General features: G+C 40.0%; 1 long non-coding RNA gene across 1 annotated transcript; it reads left to right on the top strand.

Moving 5' to 3' along the window:
- The first annotated feature begins 11,466 nt into the window (after positions 1–11,466).
- Positions 11,467–16,509, top strand: LOC113981552. The gene is made up of 3 exons (XR_003538451.1): positions 11,467–11,613; positions 13,226–13,232; positions 16,499–16,509. It is a non-coding gene; the product is annotated as an uncharacterized LOC113981552 (long non-coding RNA).
- Positions 16,510–19,339: the final 2,830 nt, after the last annotated feature.

Below are 19,339 nucleotides of genomic sequence, written 5' to 3'. Positions count from 1 at the left end.
CAGATGTAGCCAGAGTCTGCATCATCAGGACCATCACTGTTCAGGCACACAAAGTGAGGTGAAAATTGCCACTCACTTTAGGATCGTATTTGTAACAAAGAAAATATAATGCATGCAGCTTTTGGACAAGATAACCTGTTTGACAATTATTTTCAGTTTTGCTTCTGTGTCTATAGATGCCATTATGAGAGTCGATAAAGAAATACTAGTGCATATATAAAGACTTATATGACATTACTGAAAAATGTAGCCTGTGAAATGATTCTTTTAACTATGAATAGGATTTGATGGGACGTAATGCTGTGCTGAATGAAACAAGAAGACTATGCTTTCTCACTTACTAGCAAACTGGGGTTTCAATATTTATTTCATATCATAAGTGACTAACAATTTAATAATTTATCTCCATTTCAACCCTAAAAACAAGTGGTTTTTAATTTATTCACATGAAGCAGGAAAGGTCTAGCATAGAAAAAATATGTTTTAATGTGGGCAGAAGTAATGATGACCAGGATCAGGATATTTAGAGGATATATTAATAAGAACTGCTATTATTTAAAATGTGAAATTTCTGTCCCAAGATTAAATGAAAGAAAATACATCTAAATTACTTTGAAATATTTTTCTTAAACTGATCAGTTAATAAGTTCAAAAAAATAGTAAATGAACCAGTTTAATAAAAAATAAATTTAATCATAAATTAGCACAATACAATTGTTCATTACTGATAGGAAGATAAAAATATATAAAATATATTAAGGGGCATATTTCCAAAAATTAGCCAATGCATTAAAAAAAAGTGGAGAAATGAAAAAAAGGTAGAGAAAAAAATGAAGTAAAATTAAGGAAAAAAACCCCAGTAGGTACTGTGAAGTGCAGAAATGTTTTCTGCCCGACTCTGAATGTAAAGTTTCCTCAGAGATGGCAGTTTCACTCTGAGCTGAAACTGCTTTACTTTAACTCAGATATACTTACGTACATGCAAGTTGAATACTTTTAAGTTTTCCCCTAAAGGGTTAAATTTTAGAAAGAATACTCTTAGGGCTTTTTTTGTTATTGACATTTCCATCCAGAGCTGATATATGCCACTTCCAAGAGTGGCATCATACACAACACAGAACTTTGCTGTGCAAACACAAGAGCCAGTATCACAATGTCACTTCTTCTAATTATTTACAGGTGAATAGAATAATCCTTCCAACTCTCACTCTCTGGAAAGGCAGAGAGGGTGGAAGATTGCTTCTGCTCCATCACCATATAGTTGCAAAATTCTAAGTCTCATAAGAGATTAAATATAAAGCACATTTCAAACGTATTTATTCCTCTTTACAGAAAAGTACTTTACAATCTGTCAAAGAAGAGAAATTCAAAACCTAATTTCTATTTTATCAAGATAAAAAATTGCGTATTAATTAGGTCAATCTTTAATTTCTACAATTAACAAGAAATCAACACATTCATTTCTGATGACCCAGCAAACAAGATGTGTGTCAAGTCTTAGCTGAGGAATCGCACAGCAAGGGTAACTAACTTTCTTTTAAATTACTAAGGAAATTGAACAGGATAAAACTTGGGACCAGGCAATTTTTAAAATTGTGCACTTCCTAAGTTTATGGTCATTAAAATATCTAAGTATATAAATAAGAAAACAAGGCTCGTAACCAGACAGATTAAACTGCATGGTCATTTTCTATGCTCTTAAATAAATCTTTAACCAGTAACAACAGGAAGAAAAACACTTGTTATTAGCTTTATCTGATTTCTGTTCATTAAAGTGGGACAAAATAAATAAACAGATGGGGAGCAGCTATCAACAAAGGGCTACCAGATGTCATCACTGTATTTCAGTAGGAAAAGATCCCTGTTACTAGCAGCCTTGAATTCCACTGGGAATACAACAGAAAATGTCCCCCAGAGCCCATCTGCAGTTTCCTCAGGGAGTGACCAGAACTTCTGAGGGCACATTCATTCAACAGGGAGCAGGGAGCAGAAAGCTCTTCCTGTGCAGCCAGACCTTGCTCTAAACTTTCAGCAGAGTCACAAAACAACCCAGCTTGGAAGGTACCTTGAAAGATCACCTTTCATGAGAAAAAGAGTCTAGATGAAACTACCTACTACCCTGTCCCTTCTCACCTTGAAAATCTCTGGTGATGGGGACTTCACCATGTCACTAGACAAAGTTAATTGTAAAGAAGGCTTTGTGCTTGTAACTGTCAGAGCTGTTTCTTTGGCTTTTCATAATGGCTTTAGATGGGGTCCAGATTTTTGAAGATTGGTAAAAGGAGTATTGTTAATAAATGAAAGATGACTCCTGGTATTTGTCTCAGGAAATCAAACATTCCTTACCCACTAATTTGAGAAGAACATGAAGAACACTTTGGATATTTACTCATTTTGCGCTATTGTCTGAGGAAGGACTGTTGCAGGAAAGACTGTAACACAGCACTGTTTTGATACTGACATACTTCTGCCTACTCCTGGCACAACCAGTACAGTTTTGTTCCCAGAGCTCCTACCTATACTCTGTCTATCAGTTAGACCTCTTCAGGCTTCCACACTGGCAAACAAGAGATGCACACACTGGAAATGCACAGGTTTTGCCTTCGTGACTTGCAAACTAGAAATTTCAAAGAAAGTCAGGTACATTTTATTCTAAGAAAATTCAAAATGTAATAAACTCCTAACACCCATTTCTGTTTCTCTGAATCTGTTCTGGATTAGTAAGGTCAGGTTCCTTCCTGAAGAAGGAAAGAGCACTTTTCTCAGAAAATCTGCTTAAGTAAACCTGGAAAAATAACGTGGGGCTGTTTCTAGTTTTAACAAGTAGTTTGTACCTTTGTATGACAAATATTCAGGCAGATGAAATTTCCTATGCCTTTACTTTTCAGCACTGATGAAATGGCAAAGCCATTTAGTTTCTGTTAGTGAAAATCATTGTAGAAAATGATTGTCAGAGAGATGCTTAGTTCTGATTTGTAATGTAGTACTGTATCATCTGTTGTTACTCAGGAGCTGATTAGTTCTCTTCTCACGTAATTGGACATGACTCAGGACATAACTATTAGAAAGCATTAATTTCACATGCAAGAATTATTTTAGCAGGAATGTCTAGGGCACTTGCACCCACAGGTCCCATATATCTTATACGAAAGTCAAGCCTATTATGTACAATACTTATGATGTCATTAGAAAGATTTTTGGATGAAAATTTATCCAATTTCTTTGTGTAGTTTTGAAATAATTTTAGAGACATTTCTACTGTTCTAAGTATAAGCAATGCTTATTACCAGATTAAAAAAACTAATAGAAAAGTTCCAGACTTATCAAATGATAATATAATAAGTATCAGTAATGGCATCTTTTGAGGAGGTGGGTATTAATAAAGTAATTTTAGAATTTTAATTGATATTCATGAGAAGTGTTAGAATAGTTTAGAATAGAGGGTTTAAATTTATCATAGGTCTGCTTCCCCCCTCCCCAATATATGCAGGTGGTTTGTAATTCAACCTCATTGTCTTCTCTTGTAGATATTTGACAACCCACATATCTATATTCTGAAAGTTTTAGCTTACATTTCGCTTTTCTGATGAATATTTAGGTGTTGTGTTATTTTTTTTCCCTTTCTAGCAGTGGTTATAGTGAGCCTTTACAGGACATTCAAATACAATTTCAATAAGAAATTTACATCATCATATTTTACACAAGAAGAATTCGTATTTTATGAACAAGATTAAATATTTCTATTTGATTTTTTGCAGCTCAAAAGATTAGATATGTTAAATAACAGCTGTGGTATACGGAAGTTTTTCTAAAGAGTACTTCTATAGCAAAGACTCTTTCCTTGTGAGAGAAAATAAATTTTTAAATTAAGTTTCTGGATAATGTAATTTTTCTAAATAATTATTATTCTTTCTTTTATTACACTGGTCTTTAATTTGATTACACTATTTTTTAATCTTTTGTTTCTTTGTTTTCATGTACCAGAGGAATTGTAAAGTAAAACTATGAGAGATTTATAATGCTACTGTGATGTATCATGGCCTTTTGAAGGTCAAACAAGGAGAAAATTTTAACATTACAGAAACAGTGAGAATTTCTTGGGAATAAAGGGTCTTTTTTTGTTCATTTTTATCATCTGAGAATGATACAAGTACCCTTCTTTCAGCTTTTGTATTTAAGACTCAATTTTGGTCTTGCTTAAACGAAAGTTTCTTGTGAGTGTGCGTGTGTGTGTGTGTAAAAGTGCACTAAAATATATCAATCCCTTCCAAACCGGAAATCAGTTTGGAAGTTGATAAGAGAGAAAATCTGATTTTCTTTTCAATTTGAAAAAAAATAAAGAAGAAAAGTATGATAACTACTGAAAAATGCCCCAAACAATTAGTCATCTGTTCTCTAAGGCATTAGGAACTAAATATTACGCATTTTACAGTTCTTTTAATAGGATCTAGATCATAGAATCATAGAATGTTGGGGGTTGGAATGAACTAAAGATCATCTAATCCCAACCCCACCAGTCATGGGCAGGGACACCTTCCACTAGACCAGGTTGCTCAAGGCCTTATCCAACCTGGCTTTAAACACTGCCAGGGATGGAGCATTCACAGCCTCCTGGGCAACTTGTTCCAGTGTCTAAGAATACTCGCAGTAAAACACGTCTTCCTAATATTTAACTTAAATTTCCCCTCTTTCAACTAGTACCCATTACTCTTTGTAATAACCCTATCACTACAATTCCTGACAAAGAGTCTCTCTCCAGCTTCCCTGTAGGCTCCTTTCAGACACTGGGAGGCTATTATGAGACCTCCACACAACCTGCTGAACAGCCCCAACTCTCTCAACCTGTAGGAGAGGTGCTCCAGTCCTCTTACCAACTTCTGAGTCCTCCTTTGGACTTGGTCCAACAGTTCCATGTCCTTCTATGTTGGGGACACCAGTATAGTTGGGGTCTCAGATGAGAAGAGAAGAGGGGGAAGGACAACCTCCTTCGACCTGCTGGCCACACTCCATTTGATGCAGCCCAGGACTTGGTTGGCTTTCTGGGCTCTGAGCACACATTGCTGGCTCATGTTAAGTTTTCTTCAACCATCACCCCAAAGTGTTTCTCTGCAGGGCTGCTCTCAATCACTTCCCCACTCAGCCTCTAGTTGTGCCTGGAGTTGCCATGACCCAGGTACAGGACCTTGCACTTGGTCTTGTTAAACTTCATGAGGTTCACACAGGCCCACATTTCAAGCCTGTCCAGGTCCCTCCGGATGGCATCCCTTCCCTCCAGCGTGTTGACTGCCCACACAACTTGATGTTGTCAATGAACATGCCGAAGATGCGCTTGATCCCACTGTCTATGCCATGGACAAAGATGTTGAACAGTACCGGCCCCAGTACTGACTGCTGGAGGACACCACTTGTCACTGGTCTCCACGGGGAAAAAGCTGTTTACCACAATGTGGCAGGAAGAGTGTAATAAGGAACCATGGGAGTTGTAGTCTTCCGGGTTCTCATGCATGCTTAGATTGTCATTGGTTGGAAGATCACATGACATGTTAAGGCGCTGTATTTAAACCTAAACATTGGAAATAAACGACAATTCTGCTCTGGCACTCGTCCGTGTCTGAGTGGGGTTTGTGCCCATGTACAACACCTCAAATGGCCGTCCGATAAGGGACTTCAGCAGGTTACCGGGAACCAGGAGCAGTAGCTCTGGGGAACCTGTCCGGGGGTGTCCATATTCGTCAAAACAAAAAGGAAGAAAAGGAAGAATTCAGTGCGCTGGGTTACCTCTGCAAAAAGGGACCAAAAAAGGAAGAAAAAAAGAAAACCATAAGAAAGGGTAACAGAGCTTCAGCACAGAGGTAACCAAAATTGGTGAATATGGGAGGGTGGTTTACCCGTCAGGAGGGAATTTCTCCACAAATCAAACAAACAGCTGAAGCTATCTCTAAAATTTTACAAGAGCAGAGCATAAACGTAGAAGAAAGCAAGTTAGAGGACTTGTTATATTGGATTTCTTTACATGAACCAGCATTATCTCTAAATGGACCTTATCGAATGTCATCTTGGAGGAAAGTGGGGAGCAAGCTTATTGAAGGGGCCAGTGAAGGAAAAACGGATGCTCTCAGGCATTTAGCCACATGGAGGGACATTATCGTAGCTTTGAATATGCACTACAGAAGGGCAAGTGCACCCGAGAGGATGGACACTTCCCCCCCTCACTCCTCTCCCCTCAACCCTCCCCCTTCAACCTCAACCCCCCCACCGACCGAAAGGCCCGAAAACGTTAGCGGAAGGGGGATGCACGTTAGCCAGGGGGGATGGGGGGGAGGAGCCAGTAACGGTGCAGCGGCGGCTGCGTGTGGTGTAGAAGGGCATGGCGCTGGGTTTGCGGCGCGTTCGCCCCCCCCACGCCTGCGGGAAGGGGGTTCCCCACCGCGGCGGGCCCGGCTGCGGTGGCAGCAACGCTGCTGCCGACCGGAGCCGCTGCAGAGCCCTGCGCTGAGTGGCGCGGGGCTGCTGCGATGGCTTCGGCAGCTGTGCAGCCGGCAGTGCCGGGGTTTGCCGGGACTGCCGCTCCGACCCGGTTTGCGGCAGAGCCGCCCCACCCGGGCTTGGGGAGTGGTGGCACGAGCACGGCAGCAGTGGGGGATGCTGGCTTCGTGCCGGCGCCCATGGCTACAGCTGAGACCGTGCCGTGCAGAGTGGCGGGTGGTGCTGCTGGAGCCGGGGACCGTTACAGAGCAGCACCGGCCCCGGGACCGTTACGGGGTGACCCCGCAGCAGGGAGGGTGCAACCGCCTTGCTCCTGCTGTGGGGCGGGGGTGGGGGTGCCTCTCCAGCCCGCGGCGGTTGCACAGTCAACGTGCGGAAAGAAAGTGGCAGCGGAGGCGCCGCCACCCCCAGGTTCAGGCGTTTCGCCGGGAAAGGGGGAGAATGACTATGACAGACAAATGGACAGCGAGCCTATAGAGGACACAGAAAGGGAAACAGCGTCAGGATCAGGCAGGGGTCCCTCCATAGATTTATGGGATAAATGCAGAAGTCAAGAGAATCTGCTAGCTCCCTTTAGATATGCGGCCGTGAGACCACCGCGGAGAGAGTGCGGGGACGCGGCTGGGCGGCCAGGGCTCGGGGCTAGGGCACCAACAGCAGCGGGGGCTGCGATGGGAGAGCAACGAACGGACTGCTGTTGTGGGGGTCAGGGCGGTCCACTAACCCCCTTCGGCTGCGCAGTGGCCATAAGACCACTGCAGAACAACCACACAGCAACATGGACACAGCCAACTTACTCCAGCAGTGAAGCAGAAGTGAGAGTGCCTCTTTTGTTACCACCAATTCAATCAACGCACAACAAATACACAACTGTTAAAACACCACCGTGGATCTCCTATCAAGAAACCAACCCACAACCCCTGCCAGCATCAGAACAACTTCTATGCCGAAGATGGCCTGATGGAGGAGGAAGGAGAAAATTCAATACCCGAAAAATCTTAGCCGACCTGTGGCAAACTGAACTCAGCGAGACAAGAGAACCAGAAAAAAGACAAGCAGTTTTGGATCCTGCAAAAGAGGAAGAACAGCAAACGTGGCTACAGCTACTACTTCAACTCGAGGAAGAGAACATCTGCCCGCCCAAGCCCAGACCATCAGCAAAGTCAAAGCTACCAATGTTGACGTGGACAATACGTGTACTGACTGCAATGCTGGCGATGACAGCTGTTGGTTTTGTACTGCGAGAATTTCAGCTGGGACAACACAATCCACCTACTGACAGAACCAACAATATAGAAGTAACATTGCAAAACACAGCAGGCATATGGCTATCAAGTACCGTGTTTAATTTTCTAAATCACAAAAGGGCAACTTTACTAATTGACAGATTATCTGCTATTATAAAAAGTTCTTTTGTGTTACAGGGGGTAAAAATAATAGCAATAAGAGGGGCCCCAAATCAAGTATTTGCTTCTCACTACTTTAAAATGCTGTTAGACAATATGCCATACACAACATGGAAAGCCAAACCTAAACAAGGAGCAAACAAACAACCAGTTACAATTTTAACTGCAGAAACACATAACTCTTTATACACAGTCACTGCAAGAGCTTTGATAAAGCAAAACAAACAAAACCCTCATACAACACAAGCCCAAAGATGCTCCACAAAGTTACAACATACAGCAATACACACCTCCAAATCCACCCAAAACACAAACATGCATAAATTGGCCTATACCCAAATTAAGCAATTAGAATGGGAGACAAAGACAAGAATGTCAAACATTTTTAGCAACAGAACAGATATAACCTCACAATGGGCCTTAAAAAACATCCAAACCTATTTAACAAGTTTTCTTAAACTAGCATCCCCAAAGCAAAACAGAGACATTATAACCAGCAATAACCCAGACATTAACTCTGTTTCCATTGGACCCACTGAAATCACTTATTCTGTAGAACAGAGACTGCCTCTGTTAAAGAGGAAGTCAATTAACAGCAGATTTTTCCCAAAGGCAGCTTTATTGCAGCTGAACCCACAAGTGACCCAAGAAACAGGTAACCTTAAATCAATAAAACAATGGCTTTTCCTTAAAACAGAGGCGATGCATTTACATACGCTATTAGAAAACCATATAAACACAGCCTCACTATGTACAAAAATCCTTTCACTAATCTGTCAATCTCCCAAACCTAAAGAAAGATGGGTTTTCATGCTTTTTACCCCTATCTCAGAGTTAGAAAAGAATGAAGTTTTTGAAAACCGAGATTTTATAACTTACTTTTTAGTTAAAGAAAGGGGTAAGAAACACTTCTTGCATGATTGCTTTTACAAAAAAGGAAATAATGTGTTGCCCCTTAAACATAATAACAATAGTTTACTGCTTAACAGCTGGGTGGAATTAGATTTTGTCATTTTCTACCACTATTCCTGTTCCTATATAAACTTTCCTGCTAATTCCTTGGCTAAACAAATAAGTGACTTACCTTTGGGTGAGGAAAATGACAAACAAGCCCCTCTCATCTCTCACTCAGAATCTCCTTTACTAACTATTCGCTCATACCACTGCATTTTACATTGTCAAGAAGGTACCAATGTTACTTGTAGCATTTGTAGTTTTTTGTTTTTGAATCGGTATTCTCAAAGGAAGTGTAAATTGTTTTCTTAACAATAAAAAAAAAAGAAAAAAAAAGAAAAAAAAAGAGCAGAAAATAGTTTAAAAACATTTACATATGGAATGAAGTTTAAAATCTCACCATCTTAAAACCCAATATATTCGTTAATTCATATTTTTTAAATATAAAACTGGCTGATACAAAACTTTCATTAAGCTTAGCAGTTTCATGTTGTTCTAACTATGATAAAGTATGCAAGATGAACCTCTTATCAATCAGCAAACAAAATTGCTACACATATTATAAAAACTGGAGCAATATAAACAATTTACTAGGGAGATAAATTTGAACTAAATAAATTCACCTATATACTGTTTCAGCATAAATTGCAGGCTGATTACCAATCAATTACTGAACTCAAGGTAAAGAAAAGGACTGGAAACCTTCTCTTTCATAGTATAAAAGGAGAGAAAAATTCTCTTTGTTGACTAAAAACCTTTGTAATTATCTTTCACGATGTAAATTAGTGTCATTTTAACCAAGAACATTTATCTCCACGAACTAGAACACTACAGCTTTAAAATTTTTCCCTATTTTTTCATTAATTTCACAGCAGCTTTTAAAATGAAAGTTATTAGAAGTTATTAAATTCTCAAATACATCCACATACATGCAATTATCTCAACAATGTTATTCAAATAATAAGTATAGAATCTTAAACATACATTCAAACATTCTCAAAACATTTTGCTATCACAAAACAACATACATAATGTCAACAAGAGTAAAAAATAGCTGCTTGTAAATCGCAACTACCTAAGAGACTGAATTAAACCTGGTTACAGTTGCTCTAACTGATGTTATTAGAAATGGAGACTGTAAAACGTTCCAGAAAAATTCAACAGGTCCAACAACGAAATCTCCAAAGAAAACTACAGAACAAAAGATTATTTTTAAAGCCTTCAGCCAAAAAGCAAAGACACTATGACATGGAGTGACTCACTGCTATTACTTCAAAAACTACAGATTCACCTGAACCTCGCATCTATTCTTGCCCACCTTTCATCTGAAATAGACTAAACTGTTATTAACATGTTTGCCAAGATTGTTTTTAAGGATAAAAAACGACTACAAGAAATGAACAAGACACTGAGACCATCTGCGTCTGGACAAACAAAGAAGGACAATTCAACAATAAGGTACAAACCTTGGGCCGGGACTCTATATAAGTGTTACAACTTACTCATGTACTTAGCACATTTAAGTTGCTTTGTAATTAAGCTATGAATATCATAATTGATTCATGCTATGCTACAAAGTTACTTTCACATCTCGAACCCTCCTTTCTTCGAGATTTCACTAACCTTCATTTACCTAGAAAAATACACATCACATAATTTGTTGTTAATCACACAAAATCTAACTTTTTCATAAGACACATCCATTCTCACACACTCCAAATAGAATAATACAACAACACACAAGAAAATGCTTCAAAGGCAAAAAAGAAGGGGGTCGGTGTATAACCCCCAGGAACACTTGTAAAAAACATCATATGTTCTAAATTTCTTAAACTGTGATGATGCAAACCATAACAGGTATGAATACTAACATAAAACTAAAATATTTTCTTCTTCCAAAACACCAGTTATGATTAAAAATTTAATATCTAAGCAATGATCAACACCAGTAGATCTCATAACTTGGGGGGAGATATATGCCTGTGTATCAAAGAGTACTAAATCACAAAGGATTCCTTCTAAATGTATCAGGCCTTATATTGGCCCTCCCCTTTAACAGAAACAATCACCAGAAAAAATGAGTGAAGAAATTGGATTAAAAGAAACATGACCAACAATAGTAAAAGGAACACACCACACATTGAGAAACATACTATAAAAACAAAAAAACAAAACAAAACAAAAAACCCCAAAAAACAACAAAAACCAACCAACCAAAAAAAAACCACAACAAAAAAAACCCACAAAAAAACCCAAAAAAAACCAAAAAAAAAAGGGGGGGGGAAGTGATATGGATCTAGTCCCCATGTGTGTAAATCTACATTAACATTTCTTTAAAACAGGGATAATCACAAAGAAGCAATAAATGATACAACAGAACCAAAAAGAAACACATAAACAGTAACCAATACAAAACCAAAACACCATGAGTCAAACACAATAAAGGGTTTAAGAATGCATGTGTGAGGAGAGAATGAAACGGTGGCCCCCGGAGTATGAATGAGAAAGTTGAGTGGATGCATGTATTGATGCGTGAACACAAGTACAACCCAACACATTTCCCTTTCAAATAGAGATGATGCCATTACACAAAGTCACCCTCAGATAAAAGGTTATACAGATCTTCAAACCCTGGGTAATTTGAGGTTGCTTGAATATTGCACGAACCAACAAAGTTGTAAATAGTTCAATAAAGGCCTTGTGACGATAGGCCCTGTTTTTTATAATTAGTTGAAATAAGATCGGTTATAATAAGAATGTTAAAAATGTATTGTTTCTCAACTTGTTAATAAAAAGAGGAGGGAGATGTGGCAGGAAGAGTGTAATAAAGAACCATGGGAGTTGTAGTCTTCTCATGCATGCTTAGATTGTCATTGGTTGGAAGATCACATGACATGTTAAGGCGCTGTATTTAAACTTAAACGTTGGAAATAAACGACAATTCTGCTCTGGCACTCGTCCGTGCCTGAGTGGGGTTCGTGCCCATGTACAACACCTCACCACGACTCTTTGTGTGCAGCCACACAGCCAGTTCTTCATTCACCAAGTAATCCATCCATCTAATCCATGTCTCTCCCATTTGGAGACAAGGATGTCATGTGGGACAGTGTCAAATGCTTTGCATAAGTCCAGGTAAATGAAGTCAGTTGCTCTGCCCTCACCAATGCTGTATCCCGTGTAACACCGTCAGGCATGATTTCCCCTTTGTAAAGCCATGTTGGCTGTTACCAATCACATCCTTGTTTTCCATGAGCTGTAGTGTAGTTTCCAGGAGAATCTGCTCCATGATCTTGGCTGGCACAGAGGTGAGACTGTAGTCTGTGAGGCCTGTAGTTCCCAAGGTCTTCTGTTTTCCCATTTTTAAATTGGGGATTATATTTCCCTTTTTCCAGTCATCAGGGACTTCACCTGACTGCCACAATTTTTAAAAAGTATGGATAGTGGCTTAGCAACTTTGTCTGCCAGCTCCCTCAGGTCCTGTGGATGAATCTCATCAGGTCCCATGGGCTGTGCACATTCTGGTTCCTTAGAAGGTCTTGAACCTGATCCTTTCCTGCAGTGGGCTTGGAGTCTTAATTCTCCCAGTCCCTGCATTTGTCCTTCTTGACTTGCATGGTGTGGCTGGAGCACTTGACATTGAAGATGTAGGTATAGAAATTGTTGAGAACCTCAGCCTTCTCTTTGTCCAGGGTAGGCAGATCTCCTGTTTTCTTCCAGAGAGGGCCCACATTATCCCTATCCCTTTTTTTTTTTTGTTTGCAACTTGTCTATAGAAGTCCTTTCCTGTTAACCGTAATATCCTTGGCCAAATTCAATTCTAGTTGGGTCTTGGTTTCCCTAATTTTATCCCTGTCTTCCTGTACAATTCCGCTGTACTTCTCCCAGGCCACCTGCCATTTTTACAGCTTCTTTTTGTACTCTGAGTTTGCTTGGCAGTTCCTTATCCTTCCACAGAGACAACCTGGCATTTTTGCTTGGTTTCCTCCCTGTTGGGATGCATTGCTCTGGAATTATGATTCTAAAATAAAATAATATTTTTTTCTTATTCTTATTTTTATCACTTATGATATATTAGTTAATTTAATAAAATTTAAAATATGTAACAGCTGCTATTTGAAGTGCTGTTTGAAAATAATTATAATTAAAATTTAATTCTCAGCTCTAACTTTTATATTAAAAGTAAAAATCAATTGCCTAGTAGAGAAATTAGTCCTTTTCTCTCTGTGGCAGCATTGAAAACAGATAAAAACTGGCAACTTGCACACGAAGCCATGAAATTGCTTCAGTAAACTTGAATAGACATGAGATTAAGTGCAAGTAGGAGCCAAATTATAAGTTTTGGAGTCAGATATTCAAAGAGTTTAGAAAAAAAGAACAAGAAGAATTGTGTCAAAACTTCTTCACAGAAATAAATATTTTCCTGTGAGGATTTTAAATAGTTAACCAAGTTAATTAATAAAGTTAATAAAAATATTTCTTTTTTTGATATTTTATTTTACACTTCTATATGTAAAATGTTAAATTACACTATACAGTCGATAGCTGAACTACAATTCAATCTCCTTTGACTTATAACAGAGCTCTGGCTTACTACATTCTTTAAAACTGATTTAAAACTGCCCTTAACTGTCTCTCACCAAAACATCAAAATTCTAACTGCAGCATAAAATCAAACAGGGGTCTATGTGCACATTCTGCATATAGATTGTAAATAGTTTTTATAAATATCTAGGGGTTTTTGTCTCCCTGTGGTGTACTGGAACTGGTCCAGTCCTGTCTAAAGCCTGCACTTATCATCAGTGTTGCTTCATCCTGGAGTTTGTCACAAAGCATTCACAATCACCTTCTTCATCCACTCTAGTTGTTTTTCTCTGAAGCATTATCATCATAATGCATCTAAATTTTAGTGACATTCATGTCCTTCTTTCTTTTCTCTTGCGTTCCCTTCCAATAGTCTTAGAGTGTACTCCAAGACTTAATTGAAAAAGGCCATAAGTACATTAATGCACTCAGGAACAGACATTGTGTTCCCAGCAGTACAGTGATAAGCACACTTATCAACTTGTTTCATAAAAGCACTGTCATAGGGATGCTTCATCTGTACAAAGTGTTCTTTTTGGATACGTGATTCAAACCTAAAAGCAGCACATAATGAACAGGCATGCAGTTAAAAAAACTAAAGCCTGTGGATGTTACCTTCTGAATGACAGGTCAGTGTCAGTATAAAACTTTTTTTCAACTTAGTATATAGATGGTAACATTAGGGACTTGACTCAGCTGACTAACTCAAATAAACCACTCAGCCCCAGATATCTATGCTTGGCAGAGAAAAAATAATTCTAAAAGTGCACATTTGGTATTTAAATTTGCAGTCTGCATTTTCTTCCAGGAACTTAGTATTATCATCTTCAACAACCACTTGTTAGAGGCAACAACAAGTTGCTGCTGTTGTTGTCTTCAACAACAACCGTCATCTCAACATTCATTTGTTCTTTATTTGATCTATAATTTCAAAGTTCATAGTTTTAAGCTTTTCTTCCTATCTATTTCTTTGATTTCATCTTCTATTAAAAAAAAAAAAAGCTGAAAAGTTGAAAGGTATACTATGGTACAAGAGCCAGCACTTTAAAACAACCAGTCAATAATTTGAAGTGGGACAGAGCAAAGTAAATTTTGGAGGCTGTCATGGGTGGGAGTGGAAGTTTCAAACAAAAAGTTTATTAGAAAAGCCCTTCTGTTGAGTCATGAGGTGCACAAAAGATCCTCTTGCGCTCCTCAGAGAGGAGTCTGAATCCAATTGCAGCTGAATCCAATATTAGCTCCAGACTGTCAACAGCTTAAGTCTGAAGAATTATAGAGGTGTGTTTGAACTTTCATAAAACTGTCTTGCAGGGTTAGAGATGGAAAATCAGATCTATTTACATAAAATGAATTATTTATTATGAAAAATGATTAGACAAAAAGGTCTGTATCAGAATTATTTATTACACAGTATAGAAGCTAAAACTATTAGTATAGTATGATATAGTATAGTGCTCTATATCAAAGCAGTTATATTAAAGTAACTATATTAAAGCTATCCAAAAAGAAAGAAACAGTTATTAAATACCCATACCTATGACCTTGGGCATATCTCTTTCATTCAGCCTTGAGGAGTACTCTTGAGGGGCATCCCTCTCAAGGGAGATCTCCATACATACTCTAAGAAAGAGCGTGTTAGAAGAACCTACTGGATGAAAGTGGACTGGACTTTTATAATGTAAAGTGATTGACTGCCAGTCATATGTCTCCACATTATCTCCAGTCCAGTTGTGTCAGTTTATCAGCCAAATCTTTGCCTCACTGTCAGGATATTAATGTTGGGGTTGATGTGTCAGACTGGTTTTAACATAATTCATCACAAAAAGCAGTATGATATATCCTCTCTCAGTCCACCACTGTAGCCTTGAAAATAGGGCATTTTTGAGTTGCTTGACCTCACTCCCACGGCAAAGTATGCTGTTACAGAGGCTTGTGCTTCACAGAGACAAATTACTTTTTGGAGCTCTCTCTCTGCATACATTGCTTGTAGAGACATGTTAAATGCCCCATTTTAGACAGCAAAAACTTATTGAGATACATCACATCTACTTGCAAGCAGATCTATACGTGTTTGACTCAGAATCTTTCAGGCTACTGTTGTAGTGGGTTTTTGTTTCTTTCTTTTTGAAGATTTAAAAAAAGTATTTAATAAAATGCATAAAATTTTCAAAACACTTAAATGCCTGCAAAAGTTTTCTGACATTTAGAGAATCATAGGTCTTTAATGCTTCCAATTCTTTGTCCACTCAACAGTGTTTTTCTACTTCAAGCTTTCTTTCCATTTCTCCTCTCTAAAATGGGGAGCTTGTTCCCGAGTTGGTATCTTTCTTACTGTTCTTTTGTTATTTGATAAACCTAAAAACTCCAAATCAAACAAAAAAAATGCAACCAACAGTATAATTAATAATTACGAACAAAAATATTTCACAGTTTTTATTCACTACTTAACAATAAAGAACTTCTGTACATTAACTGACATGATGGTTACTGTGTTAACATCTATGTAGGGAAAATAATTATTTCATGCAATTTTGAGTCTATTCGCTTTGAGACTCAACAACAGCAATGTCATAAATGCATTATTGCATGCTGGTTTTGATGAATTTTGATATCTGTGGTTGTGTCAATTTCAGCAAAGAATCACAAAATCACAGAATGGGTAAGGTTGGTAGGGACTACAGTGGGTCACCTGATCCAACCTCCCTGCTCAAGCAGGGTCATCCTAGAGTACACAGCATAGTATTGCATCCAGACAGTTCTTGATTATCTCCAGTGAGGGAGACTCCATAACCTCTCTGGGCAACCTGTTCCAGTGTGTGGTCACTCACACAATAAAAAGACATTCTTCCTCTTCTTGTGAGGCATATTCAGGTGTAATTTCCTGTGCATCACTTTCTCTCCATTGTCTCTTGTTCTATTGCTCAGAACTACCAGGAAGAGCCTGACTGCATCCTCTCAACACCCTCCCTTCAGATACTATAGACATTATTGTGGTCCACTCTCTGTTATCTCTTCCTGAGGCTCAACGGGCCCAATTCTCACAGCCTATACCCATAAGAGAGATGCTCCAGTACCTTAATCATATCTGTTGCCCTTCACTGGATGCCTCCAGGAACTCCATGTCTCACTTGTACTGAGGAGCCCAGAACTGGACAGAGTACTCCAGACGCGGCCTCATAGGGCTAAGAAGAGGGTCAGGATCATCTCCTGTGCTCTTCTGGTAATGATCTTCCTAATGCATCCCAGGATACCATTGGCCTTCTTGGCTACAAGTGAACACTGTTAGCCTGTGGACAGCTTATTGTCTATCAGGACCCCCAGGTCCTTCTCCACAGAGCTGCAGTTCTCAATACATGTCACTGTCCATTAATCCAGTCCACACTTCCTATGGTTGCCTTAGTAGATGTTGTGAGACAGTGTTGAAAACCTTGCTAAATTCAGGGTAGACAATATCCACTGCTCTCTCCTCGTCCATCCATGTAGTTGTTTCAATGTAGAAGGCAATTAGGTTAGTCAAGCATGATTTACCTTTAGCCAATCCACGCTGACTACTCCTGATCACCTTTTTGTCATCCATGTGGAAAGGCACGGCCTCCAGAATTGAGGCACTCTACCACCTTTCCAGGGACTGAGATGATGGGTAGTTCTCTGTGTACTCCTTGACCTTTATGAAAACTGGCATTTGCTTTCTTTCAGTCCTCAGGTACTCTCCTGATTGCTCTGACCTTTCAAAGTTGAATATGAGTGGGCTCACAGTGGTGTTTGCCAGCTCTCTCAGTGCCCATGAAGGTATCCTATCAGGGCCCATGGACTTGTGGATGTTGTTTGCCTAGGCTGAGAAAACTCAATTCAAACAGTTATTTTTTTGAGTTATTTAGTCTGATGTAAATTCATATGAGGCAATACTTCATTTGTATTAAAGAGGGAATCCATGTGTAAGATCCCAAGTCTTGAGCTACGAGCTCACCAAAGGAGTTTTACTTTAAAATATGCAAGGCTGCAACAATATCCACCCTTCAGATCATTAGAAAATCCTTTGGTTCTTTTAACACCTTAAGAGAGAGCACATGGGAGGATAGCTGCACACATTTTCCCAGGGGGTACTTTTACTGGTAAACTTCTAGAAAATAAGAGTACTTTGCAAAAGTACTTGATCTGGATGAGGGGATTGAGTCCACCATCAGCAAATTCGCAGATGATACCAAGCTGGGGGGTAGTGTCAATCTGCTGCAGGGTAGGAGGGCTCTGCAGAGGGGCCTGGACAGGATGGATAGATGGGTTGAATCCAATGGGATGAGGTTCAACAAAACCAAGTGACAGGTCCTGCACTTTGGCCACAACAACCCCATGCAGCACTACAGGCTGGGCACAGAGTGGCTGGAGAGCAGCCAGGCAGAAAGGGACCTGGGGATGCTGATTGACAGGAAGCTGAACATGAGCCAGCAGTGTGCCCAAGTGGCCAAGAAGGCCAAGGGCATCCTGGCCTGGATCAGGAACAGTGTGGCCAACAGGACCAGGGAAGGGATTCTACCCCTGTACTCAGAGCTGGTGAGGCCGCACCTCGAGTACTGTGTCCAGTTCTGGGCCCCTCAGTTCAGGAAGGATATTGAGGTGCTGGAGTGGGTCCAAAGAAGGGCAAGGCTTCCAAGGGCAAAGCTGGCAAAGGGACTCGAGCACAAATCCTATGAGGAGAGGCTGAGGGAGCTGGGGTTGTTTAGCCTGGAGAAGAGGAGGCTCAGGGGAGACCTCATCGCTCCCTACAACTACCCGAAAGGAGGTTGTAGCCAGGTGGGGGTCGGTCTCTTCTCCCAGGCAGCTATCAGTAAGACAAGAGGGCATGATCTTAAGCTCTGCCAGGGGAGGTTTAGGTTGGGCATTAGGAAGAAATTCTTTACAGAGAGCGTTATCAGACATTGGAATGGGCTGCCCAGGGTGCTGGTGGATTCACCATCCCTTAAGGTATTTAAGAAGAGACTGGATGTGGCACTGAGTGCCACGGTCTAATAGCCAAGTGGGTGTTAGGTCAAAGGTTGGACTAGATGACCTCAGAGGTCTTTTCCAACCTAGTTGATTCTGTGATTCTGTGAAGTTTGAAGGGTAACATACAACCAAAATAAAGCATTCCACAAAGTATTGACTTAGCACATGCTAACCCAGACCACTTAGCAAAATCTAGCCGATCTGGTCCTAAATTACTCAAAATATTAAGAAAAGGGATTAGGAGAAGAAGAAGTAAAGAGAGAGAAAAAGAGAAATATAGCTACCATTCCTAGATCCAGCATAGGTCATGCTACAAGAGTCTAAAAGATGAAAAGTTCGAACAAGCATGGGGAGCACATGTTGCTGTTTTTATGTGCTTTGTCCCTCCTGTGGCCACACCCCCTGCCCCCAGGTGGGACTTCCAGTGTGCCAGCCAATACGAGGCTGGGTCAGGGGCTCTGATGTGTGGTATGGGCAGTTCATCTGGGCTGTTTTTGACCAACAGCTTCTCTGGGTTTGCCCCAAGAGGCTTGCAGGGGCTGGCTTCTGGGACTGGGCACAGTCCGTGAAATTTGACCTATCACCTCCCTGCCCACACACACACTTGAGTTGGTCCAAGCCAATAATTTATATAATAATCCAGTGTCTCACACCATGCATCCCAAATCATTAGATATATGAATACATGAGATGCTGCAGTGTGTCCAGAGAAGAGCAATGAAGCTGGTGAAGGGGCTGGAACACAAATCTTATGAGTAGCGGCTGTGGGAGATAAGGGTGTTCAACTTGCAGAAAAGGAGGCTCAGGAGGGACCTTATTGCTCTCTATAACTATATGAAAGGGGGTTGGAGTGTGATGGGCGTCAGTCTCTTCTCCAAGGTAACAAGTAAAAGGACCAGAGGAATGGCCTCAAGTTGAGGGGAGGTTTAGAT

Source organism: Neopelma chrysocephalum, unplaced genomic scaffold (genome assembly GCF_003984885.1).
Source record: "Neopelma chrysocephalum unplaced genomic scaffold, ASM398488v2 Primary Assembly neopelma1_96657, whole genome shotgun sequence".
Taxonomy (NCBI): domain Eukaryota; kingdom Metazoa; phylum Chordata; class Aves; order Passeriformes; family Pipridae; genus Neopelma; species Neopelma chrysocephalum.
This window is presented reverse-complemented; position numbering and strand designations above follow the sequence as displayed.